The sequence below is a fragment of the Macaca nemestrina genome, chromosome 18 (genome assembly GCF_043159975.1).
Source record: "Macaca nemestrina isolate mMacNem1 chromosome 18, mMacNem.hap1, whole genome shotgun sequence".
Classification (NCBI taxonomy): Eukaryota; Metazoa; Chordata; class Mammalia; order Primates; family Cercopithecidae; genus Macaca; species Macaca nemestrina.
In genome coordinates this window covers 85,768,782-85,788,597 of record NC_092142.1, presented here as the reverse complement: position 1 = coordinate 85,788,597, position 19,816 = coordinate 85,768,782, and positions in this window count along the sequence as shown.

Below are 19,816 nucleotides of genomic sequence, written 5' to 3'. Positions count from 1 at the left end.
AACATTCCACATTGTTGTCAAGTGATTCCACAGGGAACACAGCGCCCAGCTTCCCAGACACCTGCCCTGGGTGACAGAGGCACCAGCTCCCAGGTTAGACTGGCATCTAGCAGCTCTGAGCTCCAGCCCTGGCCTGCCACTGCCACGGGCCAAGGGACCTTGGCTGAGTTACTTCACGTCGCTAAGCCTCGAGGTTCTGAGCTGTGAAGTGGGCATGCAGCTCCTCTTCCGTTCCACACAAGATTGACATGCGTTGCGTGTTGACACTGTGGCTACCTCCGTGACCATGTGGGCACAGCCTGGGGCTTGGCTCACACTGAAGGAGTAGAGGCTTAAACTCAGCAACTAGGCAATGAAAAGGTGTCATGGTGTCCAGGAGTGAGGAGTGACAAGGGTCAGGAAGAAACCCCGAGAAGGGTGAGAGGATAAAAGGTCCAGGGGCTGCTGCTGGATGCGATGGTCAGAAGAGGCCCCTCAGCAGGGGGTCCTCGGGGCTGAGTGAACCATCACGGAGACAGCGGACACGGGGGCTTCACAGGGGTGACCAGAGGTATGAATTACACCTCATCTCTGTCTATTTTTCAATAGATTTATTGAGCTGTAATTCACATACCGTACAACTCACCCATTTAATGTGTACAATTCAGTGGTTTCTAGCATAATCTCAGGTAGGCAACCATCACCACAGTCAGCTTTAGAATATTTTCTTTTTATTATATTTTATTTTAGAGATGAGGGTTCACTATGTTGCCCAGGCCGGTATCCACCTCCTAGGCTCGAGCAATCCTTCTGCCTTGGCCTTCCAGAGTGCTGGGATTACAGGCGTGAGCCACTGTGCCCAGTCAGCCTGAGAACATTTTCATCACCCTAAACAGAAACCCTGTACCCATCAGTAGTCAGCTCCATTCCTCTTTCCTCCAGCCCCTGTCAACCACGAGCCTGCTTTCTGTCTCTACGGATTTGTCTTTTCTGAACATCTCATAGAAATGGAAGCATATGAACTGTCATCTGATCTTTCCTATATACGACCATAGAATATTGGTTCCTTTGTGACTGGCCTCTGTTGCTCAGCATCACGTCCTCCGGGCTCATCTCTGTTGCAGCACGCGCAACACTGTTGCATCTCATCTCTGTTGCAGCACTCCTTTTTATGGCCAAATAATGCTCTATTATATGGACAGATCACATCGTGTGTATCCATTCATCTTGAGGGACATTTTGGGTTGTTTTCACCTTTTAGCTCTTATGAATAATGCTACTGTGGACATTTGTGTTTAAGTGTTTGTGTGGACATATGTTTTCATTTCTCTTGGGTATATCCCTTGCAGTGGAATTGCTGGGTCATAGGGTAACTACGTAGAAGTGTTTAAGGAACCGTCAGACTGTTACTCACAGCAACTGCACCATCTTGCATCCCCATGAGATTCCTTCTTAACCTTGACCAAAGAAGCCCTCATGAGGTGGGGAGAGAGTCATTGTCCTCTGATGTGGTCTTAAAAGTGCCTATACACCTGGCCTCTAGAGGGATAAAGAAAACATCAAACATGACCCCGATCCCTCTGTTTGACTATTTCATTTTTTCTTAAGAGGGAATGTTATTTCACTTGGGAGTCATTCCGTTTCAGATGATAGAAAACAAGCCCTGAATTGGCACCTGAAGTAAAATAAATTATTACCTTATCTAACTGGACAGTTTGGAGGGGCTGACTTCAGGCAAGGCTTGATCCAGGGGTTCCAAAAAGCCACAGAACGTCATTGCTGAGTCTCCTCACTCTGCCTTCCAGGGCATGGGCTTCTTCCTCAGCCTCTGCTGGGTGTCCAATAGTTCCAGGCTCTTCTGTTAGGGTTCCAGCAGTTCTACTGCTCAAATCCTCGTGGTATACAATTGGGGTGGGGTGGGAATGGGAATGGGTGGTGGAGAGGAAGAGAAACAGAAAAGGAGAGATAGGGATGGGATAGGGTAAGGTAGAAAGGAGAGCGGGGTGGAGATTCTCTCTGCGTATCTCTTCAAGTCCTGCCCCTGCCTCAGCACCTGCCTCTGCCTCAGCACCACAACTGGGAAGATGCTGATCCAATTAAGTCAAAAGGGCCCCATATTCAATAGGGCCACTCTGTTGATCTCATTTTAACTTGATCACCTCTGCAAAGATTGTTGTCAAATTAGGTCACATTCTGAGGACTCGGAGTCAGGATACCATCATATCTTTTTGAGGGGACATAATTCACCCCACAACAGAGAGGATGAATCTTCTGTGGGTCTGAATATTGTTGGCACCTTTACCTTTCAACATGCATAGGACTCTGCTGCCTCCTGCTCCTAAGCCTGGCTGCTGACCAAGCAGCCCCTGCAGGGCTCAGGGTGCCAATAATGTGGGGACCCCCCACTTTCTACATCCAGTTCTCCAGAGAACAGGCTTACCTGGGGCTACTGGGCCCTGGAAGTCCTTCTATTTCATTTATTTTATGTAAGAGACTCATCTGTGTCTCATGCACTTCTCTTTGCACTTAACCATAATCCTGGTGTTAGTTAGAAACTATCCAGAAAAGAGACAATCTGCCTTGCAGCCCAGGAGGTCGGAGCTGGAAAAGGCCTCAGAGGAAATCAATTTCCAGCCCAGTGTTCTTCAGGCTGGGCTTTGTGCTACTGCAGAATTCCTAGGAGTTTGGTGGCCTCTATTGGGTCTTAGTTTGGGCTCCTCCGAAGCATACCTAGAGACAAAGAGTCATGGGCAAGCTGTTTATTTGGGAGGTGACCCAAGGAAACCCCTGAGGGAGCAGAGAGGCAGGACAGGGTAGGGGAACAGCAGCAGAGCTTTGGTTCATAGGTAGTGACTGCCTGGGGCACCTGGGGTTCAGTCCCACTGGGGACATCTGGGCATCAGCATAGAGCTGGCCTCAGAGTTATCCCAGGGAAGGAGTGAGGGAGCTGGGGTATTTATACACCAAATCCCTTGTCCACTGTTGGCAGTGGGCTGATTCTGTTAGAGCCACAGAGATTCACAGTACATGATCTTTCTTGAGGCACATCAAGGGATGAAGAGGGGGCACCAACAATTATAAGGGGTCACCAAGGTTTCAGATTTAGATGTTGATTTAAAGGCTGATCATCTGCATGAGGATTTGAAAAAACAATCTACAGGTGTGTTAAACATAACAGCAGTGTCAATGGAGCAGAAGGGCAATGAATGGAAAGTAATTCTTCCCTGGAGTCCAGTTCCCAGTCCCTCCCCAGAGCGCTGGGTGAGTGTCTCAGGAGCCCTCCTGATGTCTTCTTTCTGTATCTGAGCAGATGCAAAGAAAAGACCCGCTTTCCTTACTCAGTGGTAGCCTGCTATTGATGCCTCCAATGTTTTGCCCTTTTCACTCAGCAATTACCTTGGAATTCATTCCTGTCCATAGGCATGGTGATGCCTCATCCTTTTTATTTACCATGGCAGCATAGGACATAGTACTCCAGTGTGTGGACATGGTACTCCAGCGTGCGGACATGGTACCTCAGTGTGGGGACATGGTACTCCAGTGTGCGGACATGGTACTCCAGTGTGTGGACATGGTACTCCAGTGTGCGGACATGGTACTCCAGTGTGCGGACATGGTACCCCAGTGTGCGGACATGGTACTCCAGTGTGCGGACATGGTACCCCAGTGTGCGGACATGGTACCCCAGTGTGCGGACATGGTACTCCAGTGTGCGGACATGGTACTCCAGTGTGGGGACATGGTACTCCAGTGTGGGGACATGGTATTCCAGTGCGTGGACATGGTACTCCAGTGTGTGGACATGGTACCCCAGTGTGGGGACATGGTATTCCACTATGTGGGCATATCATGACTTATTTAATCTGTCTTCTAATACTGGGCATTTTGGTGGTTTCCAATCTTTTGTTACTACACACAAGGGTGTAACAAAATGTTTATCTCTGTACAGAGGCATGAATTGATCCATTGGATAAATCCCTAGAAGTGGAATTTATTTGGTAGAATCTTATGTTTTTAAGTTTTTGGCAAATACTGTCCAAACACTTTTGAAAGAAGTTGACTGATTTGACGTTCCTGTGGCAGGAGCCCACGGGGTGCATGGCTCAGATGTCCCTCATGTCAGGAGAAACCCTTGCTGTGGGGTGAGGGTGGCTGGTGCCTCCAGCTTCCAGTGCCCTCTGGCTCTGCCTCAGCTCTCCAGCCAAGGCGCCATGTCTCCGGGGCAGCTAATGCCTAGCATGGCAGAAGCACAGGGCCCCTCCATTTCTGCCTAGCAGGGGCGTCCTCTTGGGGGCACCTTCAGTCTGGGGCTATCAGTCAGCATGGCTGAGACATCCTCTGAGATGCACTGCAGGCTGAGACTCTTGCTACCGCATGCTCCTTCCTGCCCTTCTCCTTTCACGGGTGTTGGACCAGCATCGCAATCTGAAGGCTCCCCCATGCCCTCCAGCTCCCACTTCGTTTTATGCAGTGCACTGGCACCACCTCCCTAATACATAGCTCACATTCCTGACTGCGTCGTGGCATTCCTTCCCGAGGACCTGCTGACACCCACTGACAATGTGTGAGGATGGGCTTCTGATGGGACTCGGTGAGCAGGGGTCTACGGCTAAGTGGTTTCTGAGCTCCCAAGCTTATCCAAATCTCTCACTTTATAATGGGAAATCTGATGCCCAGAGAGGGCAAACCACTTGCCTGAGGCCACACACTCGGGTGGCAGAACCAGGCCACACCCAAGTGCCCCCTCAATCTCAGATACCAGCTGACCTTGATTGTCCCCACTGCCAGCCAAAACCAAGCCTGGAAGCCTGGAGCAGACATGTGTGGCCTGGATTACCTCTCCTGCTTTCCAGCCCTTCTCAGGGACAGGGTTCAAAGTTCCCTAAAATGTGTTGGGGAAATTGCATCCCAGTTTTTGGAAAGCCTGGCCAATTTCTTCCCATGCAGCCATTCCTGCGTCAATACGGGCTATGCACAGGTGCCAGTGCCAGCTCCCACTCCTCCGTGGTCAGCCAAGCAGGGACCAGAACTCAGAGAGAAGCACTTATCAGAGGAGCAGAGGGGGTGAGGGAGGTGAGGAGGGAGACAGTAGGCCACAGATTCTCATCACGTTTTCCCCTCCTGCGCTTTCAGGGGCTTAAACAGCAATAAAAGAATGTGCGATTGTCAGCATAAATCAAGAAAATCGGAATTCTGCTGAGCCAGGGAGAACATCGGACTTGAAAGGGCCATGTGCTAAATGTGAAAGGAGCCCTCGGAAATATTCCTGGAGGCCTCTTTCCTGCCCAGCTAGCTTGGGACTGAGCTAGGTCACCTGGAATCAGGGTCTGCACACGGGCTGGTGCTGAGGGTGTGGCCTCAGGGCTCAGGGCAGCCGCATTTGGGCTTGGCTGTGCCCCACCTGGTATGGCCCGGCAGGCAGCTGGGCAGGTGGGTCCTGGCACCAAGATGAGTGAGGGAGGGAGGGACGAGGAGATGGTATAGAGATAGGGTCCTCACCATACATACTTCTGTAAGCCCCCAGAGGGCAGAGCCGTAGCTCATCTTTTATTCATCTCTAAGTTTCTCTCAACGCTTAGCATAAGGGAACTCCTGCACGTTGGATGTTTGCTGACTGAGTGAATAAAAGAAATAGAAAGGCAAGGAGGGAAGAAAGGGGGAAGGAGGAGGGAGGGGAGGAGGGAAGGAGAGAAGGGAGGGAGGGAGGAAGAAGCAAACCCCTGTATTAGTCCGTTTTCACACTGCTTTAAAGATGCTACCCAAGACCGGGTAATTTATAAAGGAAAGAGGTTTAATTGACTCACAGTTCCCATGGCTGGGGAGGCCTCAGGAAACACAATCATGGCGGAAGGTGAAGAAGAAGCAAGGACTTTCTTCACAAGACAGCAGGAAAGAGAAGAGCCCAGGGGAAACCGCCAAACACTTAAACCATCGGATCTCATGAGAACTCACTCACTATCAGAGATTTAAAACCATCGGATCTCATGAGAACTCACTCACTATCAGAGATTTAAAACCATCAGATCTCATGAGAACTCACTCACTATCAGAGATTTAAAACCATCGGATCTCATGAGAACTCTCTCACTATCACAAGAACAGCCTGGGGGAAACCGCCCCCATGATCCAATCACATCCCACCAGGCCCTTCCCTCCACACGTGGGGATTATCGGGATTACAGTCTGAGATGAGATTCGGGTGGGGACACGACCAAACTGTATCACCCCCAAGTGCTTTTTCCTGTTGACCGTGAGTCATTTTAATTAGGCACTGGCCTAACCTTTCGGCTCAGCAGCTGGGACCCAGCCACCTGCCCCAGCACCCCGTGGGTGGACATAGCCACGGCCTGCAGCAGACGGTACTGAGGTCAATGCCCCAGCTGTGGACCCACAGATACCCCCAATGGAGAGCGGAGACCATGCCTCGGTTTCCACACTGGCCCCAAGCTTTGCAGAGGAGCGGCCCTTTGTCCAGTAGCTACATGGTGATCATCGACATCCAGGCTGTCCTCGACTGGACTAGCGCCATTCATGGTTCTTATCCCTTCCATGTCCACATGCTGGGGTACCCCTGAGCTTAAACCCACACATCAGCCTGAGGAAGAACCTTAGTCTGAGTCTCCCACGTCTGCACAGGCTCTGCTTCTCCTTCTAGGCTGCGGCGTGAGAAGGTGGGTGTATGACGCGGGCCACAGCCACATCCTGTGTCTTCATACAGTCAGCTGCAAAACGCACCAACAGGGAGAGAAATGCCACCAGGTGTGTGTGATCAGCGAGATGGCCATGTGCTCCGAGACTGAATCATCTCTCCACAGTGCTCCTTCCCGCCTGCCCCAGCTGAGAGCATCGCCCCTGAGCAATCCAGTCTTTAAATCCCACCGGAACTTAGAAAGCTTCTGTTTCAAAACACAGGACCATGAGCTATCTATTGAAACAATGTCACCGTTAAGCTGCGCTGTCTGTGGCCCATTGGAATGATATCTTTCAGTGTAGTCCAGCGAATGTCCCTCGCTAACTAGGGCACTGAAATGGAGAAGGCAGCAGCTTAGTGAGTCCTGAGAAGAGGATCTAAGGCTTGCCAGAGGGATGTGCAGAGGGTCGGACAGGGTTCCCGGGACCTTGACGATGGAACAGCAAAGACAAGTGTCTCTGTTCAAACTGGCTTGTCTCAGCTGTCACACGGACTGACCTTAACCCACCACAGTGGTTGGGAGGATCTAAGATGAAAATATCCCCCCACCCATCTCTGAGCCTTCGATGGGGGCGGGTCTGGGAAATCAGGTGAGTCTAGGTCCCCAAACCCCCACAATTGGAGCCTCCTCCCTGGTGCTGGGAAGTTAGGTGTGGCACACGTGTGTGTGTATCTGTGAAGACGTGCAGTGTTCGCATGGATGGGGTGCATATGTATTATTGCTGTTGCCTTTTAAAAAGTCAGATGAAATTCACGTAGCAGAAAAGTAACCATTTTAAAGTGAACGACTCAGTGGCGTTGAGTGCATCACGATGTTTGTTGTGCGGCCATCACCTCTACGCAGTTCCAAACTGCGCCTGTGCCCTGTGTGTTCAGGGAGTGGAGGACGCATGGGTGTGCGTATCTGTGGACATGTGGGTGTGTCTCGGGCATGCATGTGCTAGCCCGAGGGGTTTGCCGAGCAGCCACACGGGCCCTTAAGGTAAAGCTGTCAGCCCCGCTCTTATTCCTGCCTCTCCCTGACCGTTTATTTGTTCTTGTCAGGGGACAGTGAGCGACATTTTGTTTGCTGGATGCATTTGGCTGTGAGTGACAGCTGCGGGGGGCCTGCTGCTCCCCCGCCCGCTCTGGGAGAGGACCCGGCGCCCCCAGGTGCAGTGGGAGGCTGACCTCTCCACCTGTGGTTCCATGGCTTTCCTCCTCCCCGCGGGCAGCTGGCCTGGCCTCCTGGGGACTTGGCTGGGGACAGGCTGGCTGGGCTGGCGCTGCTGTCCTTGGGGTGTTGGTCCCCTCAGCTCCTCTCAGCCTGGGTCCTGGAACCTGTGAGGAAGGAGCTGTGTGGCCCCTGCTCATGCCACTCTTGGGAGAGGTGGGCACATTTCAGGTTTCAGCCAGTGCCACCTGGAGGAGACATCCCCCCGGGGTCAGGGCTGGGGGCTGGATGCAGCTCAGCTAAAAAGACATTTGATATCATTTAACTGAGTTGCCACTTCAAGGGGAATTAAGCTCTAATGTCAGCACGTAAGCTCCCAATTAAGAACTGTATAGAAAAAATAATCCTTGAAAGAACAGTTAAATCATCTATAAATCATGCTGCTTCCGCTGTTGAACCAGCAGAAGCAGCGGCTTCCACAGAGGCTCATAGCACACCGTAAGGATAAGTCTACAAACCGGGAATTCACATTCGCCTTCAGGGCTTCAGGCTGTGCTTTCTGGGTGGCCACGGGTTATGGGAAAGGACGGATCTCCAGTTTCATCTCCAGGCGTTAAGTCCACTGGGTGAAGCAGAGGGCAAAGCCCCCAGGCTTTTAGAATCATTTTCCCCCTCTACCTCTCTGCCTTACCTTCTCTCTGTGTCTCAACCCCTCTCTGTCTTCCTTTCCCTCTCCCTGTCTCTCTGTCTTTGTCTCTGTCTTACCCCTCTTTGTCTTCCTCTTTCTTTCCCGTCTCTCTCCTCAATACCTAGAAGCGAATTCACATGCACATAGGACACGATGCCAGCATAAAATAATTTCATGTTTGGAATTTACGCCCCCTCCCGCTTCAGTAGAGAGTCCAATACTCAGCTACAACGCGTTGCGGCCACAGCCGAATGCTGGCCTGGGCTGGTCATATCTTCCTGCATTTCAAGAGAAGCCAGAAGTTTGAAATGGTTGGCGACATCTCCCGTGTTTAGAAAAATGTGGCTCAAATTAAAAATAAAACATAAAACTACACAAAGGAGAGCAGCAGAAGCTGCTCCAAGGTCCCGAGCGTGACCTCCGTGGGATGGGCTCTCCCCGGGAGGGCTTCTGGGAAGCTGATCCTTCCAGGGAGGGGCCGCGGTTCCCCCGAAACTCGGCCAGCCCTGGTTCCTTCCTTACCTCCTCTGCCCCCTCGCCCCTCACACAAACGGCAGAGGGTGTCGGCCTCCCTGTCTCCAGATGCCATTACCATTGCCAGCTGCGGGCAGCGGCCACTGTGAGCAGCTGGACCTGGGGGGCAGTGGTCTGGGAAAAGTGTCATCGAAGGTGCAGTCCCCTTTCCACCATCCAAAGGGCATCATCCTGAGTTTGGATTTGAGAAGTCTTGGCATGGGGATTTTTAAATTACCCCTTAGATTGGCTGCGTTATTATTTTTGGCAATCGATGTCATTTGAAAGAATGGCCATTTCTTCTAGCTAACAAAAATGGCAACTGGGCTAGCAGGACCTGCCCAGGTGGAGGAGAGGCTGAGACCACACCCACATTGGGGCAAACCTGTGTCCAAGTTGCCAGTTTGAAGGATATCCATTCCTGCAATTAAGGATTGGGGTGCACATAGCAGCACTACCCATAGGAACCCCAGGTGAAAGCAACTCAAACACACACCACAGCAGAATGGGTGAATAAATGTGCCTGTTCCCAGCACGGAGCCTGCTACAGCCTGGAGATGAATAATCCACAACCGTAGAGCGGCTGAGCTGAACAAGCCAGACATCGAAAGTACATGTTGTTTTCCATGAAGTTCAAAGCAAGCAGAACTAACCAGGCATGTTAGGTTGAGGACATTCTCTCCGGGAGCACAGCAGGGGACAAAACCGCACAGACTCCTGCCCTCAGGGACTTCTGTTCTGGAGGGAGGACTCAGACAATAATATCAGTAAGTGAAGTACACGAACATGAGCACATGGGGAGAAAATGGTGTAGAGGGGATGGGTGTGGGATCTGCATTGTAAATAGAGATGTCACTGAAGGCTGCAGAGAGGGCGGCATTGTAAAAGTAAAAGCCTATGGAAGGGAAGGTGGGAGCCATAGAGATATCAGGAGAAGAGCATGCCAGGAGAGGGAGCAGAAAGAGCAAGGGTCTTGAGGCAGGTTGCTTGTGGAGGAATAAGAGATGAGCCTGACTGTGATGTGGTGAGTGGGAGCAGTGGAGAGGAGGGAGTTTCAAAGGGGTAAGGGGGAGTGGGGACAGCAGAGAGCCCTGGGAGCCTGTAAAGACTTTAGCTTTGACTCTGAGGGACAAGGGGCTGTGGCAGGGTTCTCAGCAGAGGGATGGCCCCTTCTGCTCAGGATTTACAAGGGCCACTGTGATTACTGGGCTAAGGGTAGTGTGCAGGTGGACAAGGCAGGGGAACAGGAAGACAGAAAGGAGGCCAACACAATGCTCCAGGGAGATCCAGGCTGGAGGTGCTAGCAGCCTGGGCTAGGTGGCTGTGGATTTGCAGGTGGAAGAAGTGGACCCACCTGGGCCAGGCTGCAGCATTGGGTGTACAGAACCAGGCAGTGGATGTGTGGGTGGGATGGATGCCAGTGGAAGTGCCTGCTAGGAGGTTAGGCCAGAGACCTGGGTTCTGGACTTGGAAACAGTCAGACAGTAGGTGAATGTCTGGGAGCTGTGGGGTGGGCCTGCAATAGTACAAGGAGGAAGAAGAGGGCCAGGGACCAAGCCCCAGGAAACCTTCATATTTAAGGATTGGCAGCGTGACCCCGTGGGGCGAGCTACAGAGGCAGGAACAAACCAGGAGCTGAGTGACGGAACAAGGCCATTCTCACTCTGAGACCTTCTGTGGCTCACATCTTCCTCTCTTTTCCCTAGTCCGGAAGCTCCATGAGGACAGGGGTGGGTCCATCAAGTCCTCTGTTAGGTCCCCATAACTGAGCGCAGGACCTGGCCCAGAAGGGGTGTAGCAGACCTTGTCAGATGAATACACACCAATGTGGCTGATAGAGGTAACAAGACAATGACCGCCCATCAAGGTCTGTGGCTGGTGAGGAAGTAGCACGTGCATTCTGTAGGCTGCAAGTCTCAGCCCCTGCACACCGGGAGGCTCAGTGGCCTGTCACGCACGTTGGTGGGAAGGGAGGACAGCTAGTCCAGCGTCTATCAGGTCGTGCCAGTGTCCTCCCATCTCATGCAGACACGGGCTCAGCCAGGCCACCACCAGAGCCTCCCCTGCGGGAGCCACATCTGCTCTGCCTGTGCTCTTTCCCCGTTTTTTGCAAACTGTTTTTATTTTGCCATCCAAAAGACACAATTGGGACTTCTGTGTCAACGCAGATACGCGCCCTCCCCTCAGATCCTGGTTCAATGTTGAACTCATAAGCCAGGCTAAGTTAAAAAAAGCAAAATGTGTCTGACTTGATAGCTGGCTCTGAGTGCAATGGAAAAAGCCAAAAATAAACACTGTAAGTTGATGACATCCGTACCATCCATGGGCACGGGGCCCAGGCTGGGGCCAAAGCAAGGGAACAGTGTACAGCCCATCGGGGCTTCCTAAGGCAGTCTCGGGCCCCAGCTGACCATGAGGGTGCAGTGCTCTGCTACGGCCACCAGCCTCCCTCAGGCACCAGGGACCTTCACGCCCAGGTACTGTGATGCCAGGCACTCAAGCCTCCTGCCTTTGTCTGCTTGCCAGAGAACCACTGCCTGGGGCAGCCTGAATCCTCAGATTTTGCTTTTCCTCCCTGGTATTTTTCTTGCCATCTGAGAGGTGCCAGTGCCCCTGTGGGGTGAGTTTTGAAAATGGCTTTGTCTGGACAACAGAAAGTCACAGCAATGCTGATGGCGTACGGTTACCTTGGTGACTAGAGAAGAGTTTGCTCTCTCCTAATTCCACGGATGAGGAAAGGGTACTGGGGAGTCTTACCTTTTCCCTGCACGGCTGTTGCTGGCCTCGCCTCCTTGGGCACTCTTCCCCACAGTCTGGGTGTCCCGCGACCGCCTTTGGTTACCATTTTGATGAATATTTTCTTGGAATCAAACTTTGAATTGACATGACACCCTCTTCTTTGTCTTTTTACTCAACTTTATTCTAAACAACACAATTTGTGTTGGTTGTGGATCTTTTTCTTAAAACACAGTATTATAAATACAAGATAATTGAAAATGTGAAAACATTTCTTGCACACCCCATGGGAAGCCGCCCCTGTATCTGTGTGATCCTTGTCTGGGGGTCACTGCCCACGCACCTCCATCCCCCACCCTTGGAGCCCTCTGTGCCCTCCCAGCCCCTGCAGGTTGAGTGGAAGGCAGTGCTCAGGCTTTGAGGATGGGTTATCAATCACATCCACCTCCTCAGGGAAGTAGCCCGTGGTGCCTTGTCAGACTTTTACTCAGAACATGAATTGCTTGAAAGGTTTTAGACATCGTGTTGACATAAAATGCACACACGGAAAGGGCACAAACTACAGCCTGGCCCCATAACCCCACGCCCAGTCTCATTCCTCTCCATGCGTGTTACACACGTGAGTTCCACGTTTTGCTCACTGCTGCCTCCTCAAGGCCAGAACAGTGCCCGGCGCACTGCGGGTCTTCAACACACGCTGGTTGAATAAATGTGTGAGTGAGTGGAGACTCCGTGGGGTCTCTGCCTCCAGCCTTGTTCCTTTCTAATCTCCAGTCCACTCTGGAGCCAAAGTAACCCTTTATCATGCAATGTGATTGTATCATCTCCCTGATGAAGATGCCCAAGTGAATTCACAACAGCAAAGACGTGGCATTAACCTAAATGCCCACCAGTAGATTGGATAAAGAAAATGTGGTACATGTAATACCATGGAATACTACACAGCCAGAAAAAAGAATGAGATCATGTCCTTTGCAGCAACGTGGATGGAGCTGGAGGCCGGTATCCTAAGCAAACGAACACAGGAACAGAAAACCAAATACTACGTGTTCTCACTTTTGAGTGGGAGATAAACATTGAGTACACATGGACACAGAGAGGGGACAACAGACACCACGGCCTCCTGGAGGGTAGAGGGAGGGAGGAGGGTGAGGATCAAAAACCCGGGGCAGGGTGTGGTGGCTCACACCTATCCCCGCACTCTGGGAGGGAGATGGGAGTGGATCACCTGAGTCAGGAGTTGGAACCAGCCTGGCCAACATGGCAAAACCCCCTCTCTATTAAAAATACAAAAAATTAGTTGGGCATGGTGGGGCACCTTTAATCCCAGCTACTTGGGAGGTTGAGGCAGAATTGCTTGAACCCGGGAAGGGAAGTTTGCAGTGAGCCGAGATCATGCCACTGCACTCCAGACTGGGCTACAGAGTGAGACTGTCTCAAAAAACAAAAGAAAACTACCTATCTGGTACTATGCTTATCACCTGGGTGACTAAATAAAATAATCTGCACAACCAACCCCCCATGACACACAACTTATCTATATAACAAACCTGTACCTGTACCCCTGGACCTAAAAGTTAAGAAAGAAAAGCAAAAAGGCAACCTCAGGCAAATGTAAATGAAATTTCAATGTCATTCTATAAGCCTGACAAAGACACTAGGCATCTTTGTAAAACTAACTGCCCATTGACTATTAAAGAATTGCTGAACTGGTTTAAAATATATATGCCTGAGTGACTCTCCTTGGTCACCGTGATGAAGAGCAACCCCATAGGGTGTGACCCAGGGCTCCAGTTCCCTTCCCTGTAGGCTGCACCTGCACGCTCCGCTCCATCTGCTCTGGGCACTCCTGCCTGGTCCTGGACATGCAGAGCCCTCCCCCCAGCACCTGCATGTGCTGTTCCCTCTGTCTGGAATGCTCTTCCTCTGCTGGTCACCTGGCCAGCTCCATCAGAGCTCAGTTTACCTCTCCTGTCCGAGGGAAGCCTTTGCTGAGCCCCATCTATCCTGCCATCTGCCTCTTGCCCAGAACACTGTGCAGCTGCTCCCTTGTACCAGCCAGGACCAGCAAGGTTGGGCTGCAGTCACAAATAAACACTGAAACCTTAGGAACTTCATCTGCTTCTCACTCACACAGCGTGTTCCAGAAAGCCCAGGTCCCCGTTCCACACCATTGTTAGGGACTCAGGCTGAAGGAGGCACCACCACTCCTGGGCACAGCAGGGAGCAGAGAGAGTGGAGAGAACTCATTCCTGCCTCAACTGCCCAGGACCCAAAGTGGCCCGTGTCGCTGTTGCTCACAGTCTGTTGTCCAGAACTAATTACCCGGTCCCAGCTGCCTGCAAGAGAGGCAGGGAAGCACGAACTCCTTGTGTATCCTCAAGAAAGTGGATATAAAGTGGAACAGTCTCAGCTGTACCCCACCATGGACTGTCCCATGTGACACTGTAGTTGCCTATTTACTTCTCTGCCCACCCCACACCCTAGACTGAAGTTCCTTCGGTTCACAAATTTCAGGCTTCTCCTCCATTTGACTCTTGGCAGCTAGCACAGTGCCCTCCTTGAAGGCTCGTGAAGTTTCAGGAAGAGTTGATCACACGACCTGCCCGGCCGTAGAGCACCTCCACGCCTCCACGGAGCCGACTCCCCTGGTGCGGCACGGCTGTGATGGATCATTTCTTCATCCATCTCCTCCCTCTGCCAAGTCATCAGAAAATGCTGAGCACCTATGGAAAACCCTGAACACACTCCGCCTGTTCTGTCTGGTTTTCATTTTATGTTGTGCTGTTTTTTTGGTACAATAAACAAGGTGAAAGCAAGGAAGTCAACAATGTGGGGTTTGAGGAGGTTTCAACAAATGAATGCTACCTCGCTGTGTTCTGTTTTGAGCACGTGCATCCCTGGTTTACACTGAGAGCTGGAAAATGACGCTTGGATGGCAGCCAGGTTTCCAGGGGGAATAAACACCTCCAAAGGGACAAATGTTTTTCACAGACTGTGGGTGAAATGGAGACGCAAATATTTAAAAATAAATATATAAAAAAGAAGAAAGAAAAGAAAAGGCAAGGAGACCCTGCTGACCTTAGTTCCCAAATGAGCTAAAAACAAGTTTTTATAGTAACATTTTCTGCATCCAAAGAAACAAAACTTCATATTTTCACTACTCTCAGAATAAGTATTTCTGTGTGTCGCTACTCCCAGAACGAGTATTTCTAAAATGTCATTTTTGAGATTGAACAAAGGGCTTCAGTCTTTAAGCCACAAGTTACTCATCTGTAAAATAGGAATACTGATAATTCCTCGCTCCCTGGGTAATTATGAGAATGAAATGAATTGTTATACAAAGATATAGATCGGGGCCAGCGTGTGGTGAGTTCCATATAATTGTTAGTCATCACTGTCTTCATCATCACCATCATCATCATCACTGTCATCACCACAATCACCACCATGATCATCAGCATCATCACCACTGTCATAATCATCACCTTCATCTCCACCATGATCACCACCATCATCTTCATCATCACCACCAGTGTCATCATCACCACCACCATCATCACCACCATTGTCATCATCACCACCATCATCATTACCATCATCATCACCACCATGATCATCACCATCACCACCATTATCACCATCAACATCACCACCATCATCATCACCACCACCATCATTACCATCACCACCATGATCATCACCATCATCACCATCACCATCACCACCATCATCACCACCATCATCATTACCATCATCATCACCACCATGATCATCACCATCACCACCATTATCACCATCAACATCACCACCATCATCACCACCACCATCATTACCATCACCACCATGATCATCACCATTATCACCATCACCATCACCACCATCATCACCATCACCACTGTCATTATCATCACCTTCATCTCCACCATGATCACCACCATCATCTTCATCATTACCACCAGTGTCATCATCACCACCACCATCATCACCATCACCCTCATCACCACCATTGTCATCATCACATCACCACCAGTGTCATCATCACCACCACCATCATCATTACCACCAGTCATCATCACTGTCACCACCATCATCACCATCACCACTATGATCATCATCACCACCATCATCACCATCCCCATTGTCATCATCACCATCACCACCATCATCACCACCACCATTGTCATCATCACCATCACCACCATCGTCACCATCACCACTGTCATCATCACCTTCATCTCCAGCATGATCACCACCATCACCATCACCACCACTGTCATCACCACCACCATCATCATTACCATCATCACCACCATTATCACCATCACCACCATCACCATCATCATCACCACCACCATCATCATCACCATTACCACCACCCTTATCATCATCATCACCACCATTGTCATCATCACCACCATCATTACCACCATTGTCATCATCACCGTCACCACCACCATCACCACCACCACCATCACCACCACCATCATCATCATACCATCATTATCATCATCATCATCATCACCATATTCAGGAACCTGGGAACCTGGTGTGATTAGAAATCAGGTGTGCAACCTAGCAGAGGGAAACTGGAAACCCAAAGTTGACTACAGGCAGAGTACAGGATTTCCTCTAGGCCTTAGTTCCCCCAACTGTAGAAATGGAGACAGCAAAAGCTCGTGCTACCAGCTTAAGAGAGTTTGAGCTACGGCAATGCAGTTACTATTTCCATGGCTGCAGACAGGAAGGTGTTAGATCCATTATTGTTAATAGTAATGTTTATTTTGGAAAAGAGGGTCAAAGTAGGATTAGTTAATATGTTTATAATCTGTATTTGTTCTCAATCTATTTATGGACCCAGAAATGAAGGTGGTCTAGTTCTCTAAAATGCAAAACACTGATGATAAACAGAACCTCCAAACTGGGCAGTTTTCCATTATCCCTGGCCTTGGGTGAGTCTTTCCACCTACTTGGAATAACGCCCCCACCCCCTCTTCTTCTGAGAGTTCCCACTTGCCCTCCATGCTCAACACAGTCGCTTTTCACTTGTCAAATAGTCCAAAAATCTAAAACATGATCACCCCATCATTGTCCCTTTACACCCAGCAGTCGGGGTGGGGGGATTAATTTTCACAAAGAATGGTTGGGTAAAGCAGAGCTGAAGTATTAAAAAGGAGCCCATACCTTTCTGCCTAGCAATTTAATTTTAAAATTTACATTTTAAAAACTTTACATCCTAAGCATTTGTCCTGGAGAACTAATCATGGATTGGCAGCAGGCACTGGCTCAAGGGATGATCACCCCAGCACTGTTTGAACAGCAGAATAATGGGAGACCACCAACATGTTCCGCTTAGGAGATGGCATGCTTGCATGCTGGAATACTAGGCAGCTATCAGAAATGGTTTTTATGGGAAAAGAAAACACTTAGTAAAATGGAAAGATGCTATGATGTTTCAAGTGGAAAAAAGACAACATTCAAAATAGCGAGGGTGGCCTTACATCCTGTTGTCCCCTCTCACTCTTCACACTCCCAGTTAGGACCATGAAGTCCCGGGTCACCTTAAAGTTAGAATGCAGAGCAAGGTCCCGTCTTCATGGAAAACATTGCCTGTACTTCTTCGTAGAAAAATGACCAGAAGAACATGCTCCAGACATTGGTGGTGATTGCCGCCGGGAGCGGTGTTAGGAGCAGAGCTCCCAGATGGCCCATTTGGCACCAAATAGCACCACTTCCTGCCCGGTTTTTCCTGATGTAATTAATCAGTTAATCACAGTGTCTTCTCTCACTTCTGAAGTGTCCCAATTTGGCTAATAAATTACGTGGTCACCATAGTTCTGAGAGATTCTTACGGTGTTTTTGCCCGTCTCTGTTCTCTAAGCGTTTGTCATCAAGAGAATAAAACCGGAAAAGTGCGGAATGCCTCAACCAAAGCACCACCTTCCTCAGAAAGAGTTCCCCGATCCTCCTGCATGAGACACTCAGGGCTGAGTCCCCAGTGTCACTTCTTGTCTGGCACATGGCAGGTGATGGTATTCAAAGAAACTAGGGCCAGGTGTGGTGGCTCATGCCTGTAAACCCAGCAATTTGGGAGGCCTAGGCGAGTGGGTCACTTGAGCCCAGGAGTTTGAGATCAGTCTGGGCAACATAGCAGACTGCCTCTCTGTCTCCACTAAAAATACAAAAAATTAGCTGTCTGTGGTGGCGTGCTCAGGTAGTCCCAGCTACTCGAGAGGCTGAGCTGGGAGAATCACCTGAGCCTGGGAGTTTGAGGCTACAGTGAGGTGATATGGTGCCACTGCACTCCAGCCTGGGCAACTGGAGTGAGACCCTATATTGAAAAAAAAAAAAAAAGGAAAGCCCAAAGCCCACCCCTAGCCACGTGGATGACGCTGTGCTGCTAGCAATGGGAAGAAATTAAAACACTCCTCATGCAGACACAGAAAACATGCCTCCTCCAAGGATTCCGTTCCACCTGCTGGTCGGCAGGGCTGCCCACTCCCTCTGTGGGGGATATTTTCCTGGCTCCATTTAGCTGGTGTTTGCCCCCAGTGAGGGCCCTCCATGTGGGAGAGGAAGAAATTGACCCAGGAACCAAGCCTGAGACAGAAGCACCGAGTATCCACCTTTGTACTGTGCAGAGCTGCAATGCACTCCTGTCTGTTTTTCCAGGGATTTTTTTCCACCCACCTTTGAACTACCTTGAAACAATAAAGTGTTCTCTTTTGACAGGCTGGCCTAATGGGAAGGTTGACCTGATTTCCACTCTCCTACCAAAAAGTGACAATGCAGCTGCCGGGCCAAGGAGGGACGTTGTGTGACCAGTTCAGAGGCAGGAGTTCACGCGGCTGCAGTGACCCTCTGCAAAAGGAAGCAACTGGACATTTCCTCTACACATTGTCTCTTTTGAAAAGTTCCAAGTGAGGAATATTTGTACTTGATTGTTTTTCTTTCCTTGCATGCCAGCAAAAACTTGCTCAGTTTAGGAGAAACGGAGAAAAAGCCTGGGTTATTAAATTTTAGCGGACAATCATGTTCAAGCCAAGGAAAGTGCGTGGTGACTTCCCCAGGAAGAGCTACCTCTGCCCAGCACCCATAACCACCCCAGACCAAGAGGCCTGAGCACAGTTTTGGGACATAGATTTCAGGTCAAGTTGACTGTCATGCTTACAACCCTTTAGTGCTCCCTGTTACTTGGGCAGGGGATCTCTGTCTGCTTTTACCTGGAAATCACGTGGGATACGCATAAAAATACTGAGCCTGGGCCTCGCAGACCAACCTGAACCTCCAGGTGTGGTGTGTGTGTGTGGTGTTTATGTGTGTGTGGTTTGCGTGTGGTGTGTGTATGTGTGTGGTATGTGATGTGTGGGTGGTGTGTGTTTATGTGTGTGTGATGTGTGTATGGTGTGTGTGCGTGATATGTGTGGTGTGTATGTGTGTGATGTGTTCATGTGTGTTTATATGTGTGTGTGATGTGTGTATGGTGTATGTGTGATATGTGTGGTGTGTATGTGTGTGTGTGTGGTGTATGTATGGTATGTGATGTGTGTGTGGTTTGTGTGTGGTGTATGTGTGTGGTATGTGATATGTGAGTGGTGTGTGTTTATGTGTGTGTGATGTGTGTATGGTGTATGGGTGTGATATGTGTGGTGTTTATGTGTGTGTATGTGTGTTTATATGTGTGTGTGATGGGTGTGTGTGATGTGTGTGGTGTGTGTGATATGTGTGGTATGTGTCCATGCATGTTTATGTGTGTGTGGGGTTTGTGTGTATGTGATGTATGAGCATGATATATGTTGTATGTGGTGTGTGTGTGTGTGTGTGTGTGTGCTTTGATTCTTTGAAAAATTCATCAAGTGACTCTAATATGTTTTTGTTATTACTTTTTTAAGGTCACCAAGTGACTCTAACATGCAGCCAGGCTCGTATCACAGCTGCTGGCCTCAGTCCATTTGCAGGTGGCTTCTTGCTGCCAGCACCGGTGATCCCATCCCATGGGTGTCTCTGGCTGAGGGAGCATGCCTAACCCACTCAGGGGCAGAAAGGTTTGCTGTGG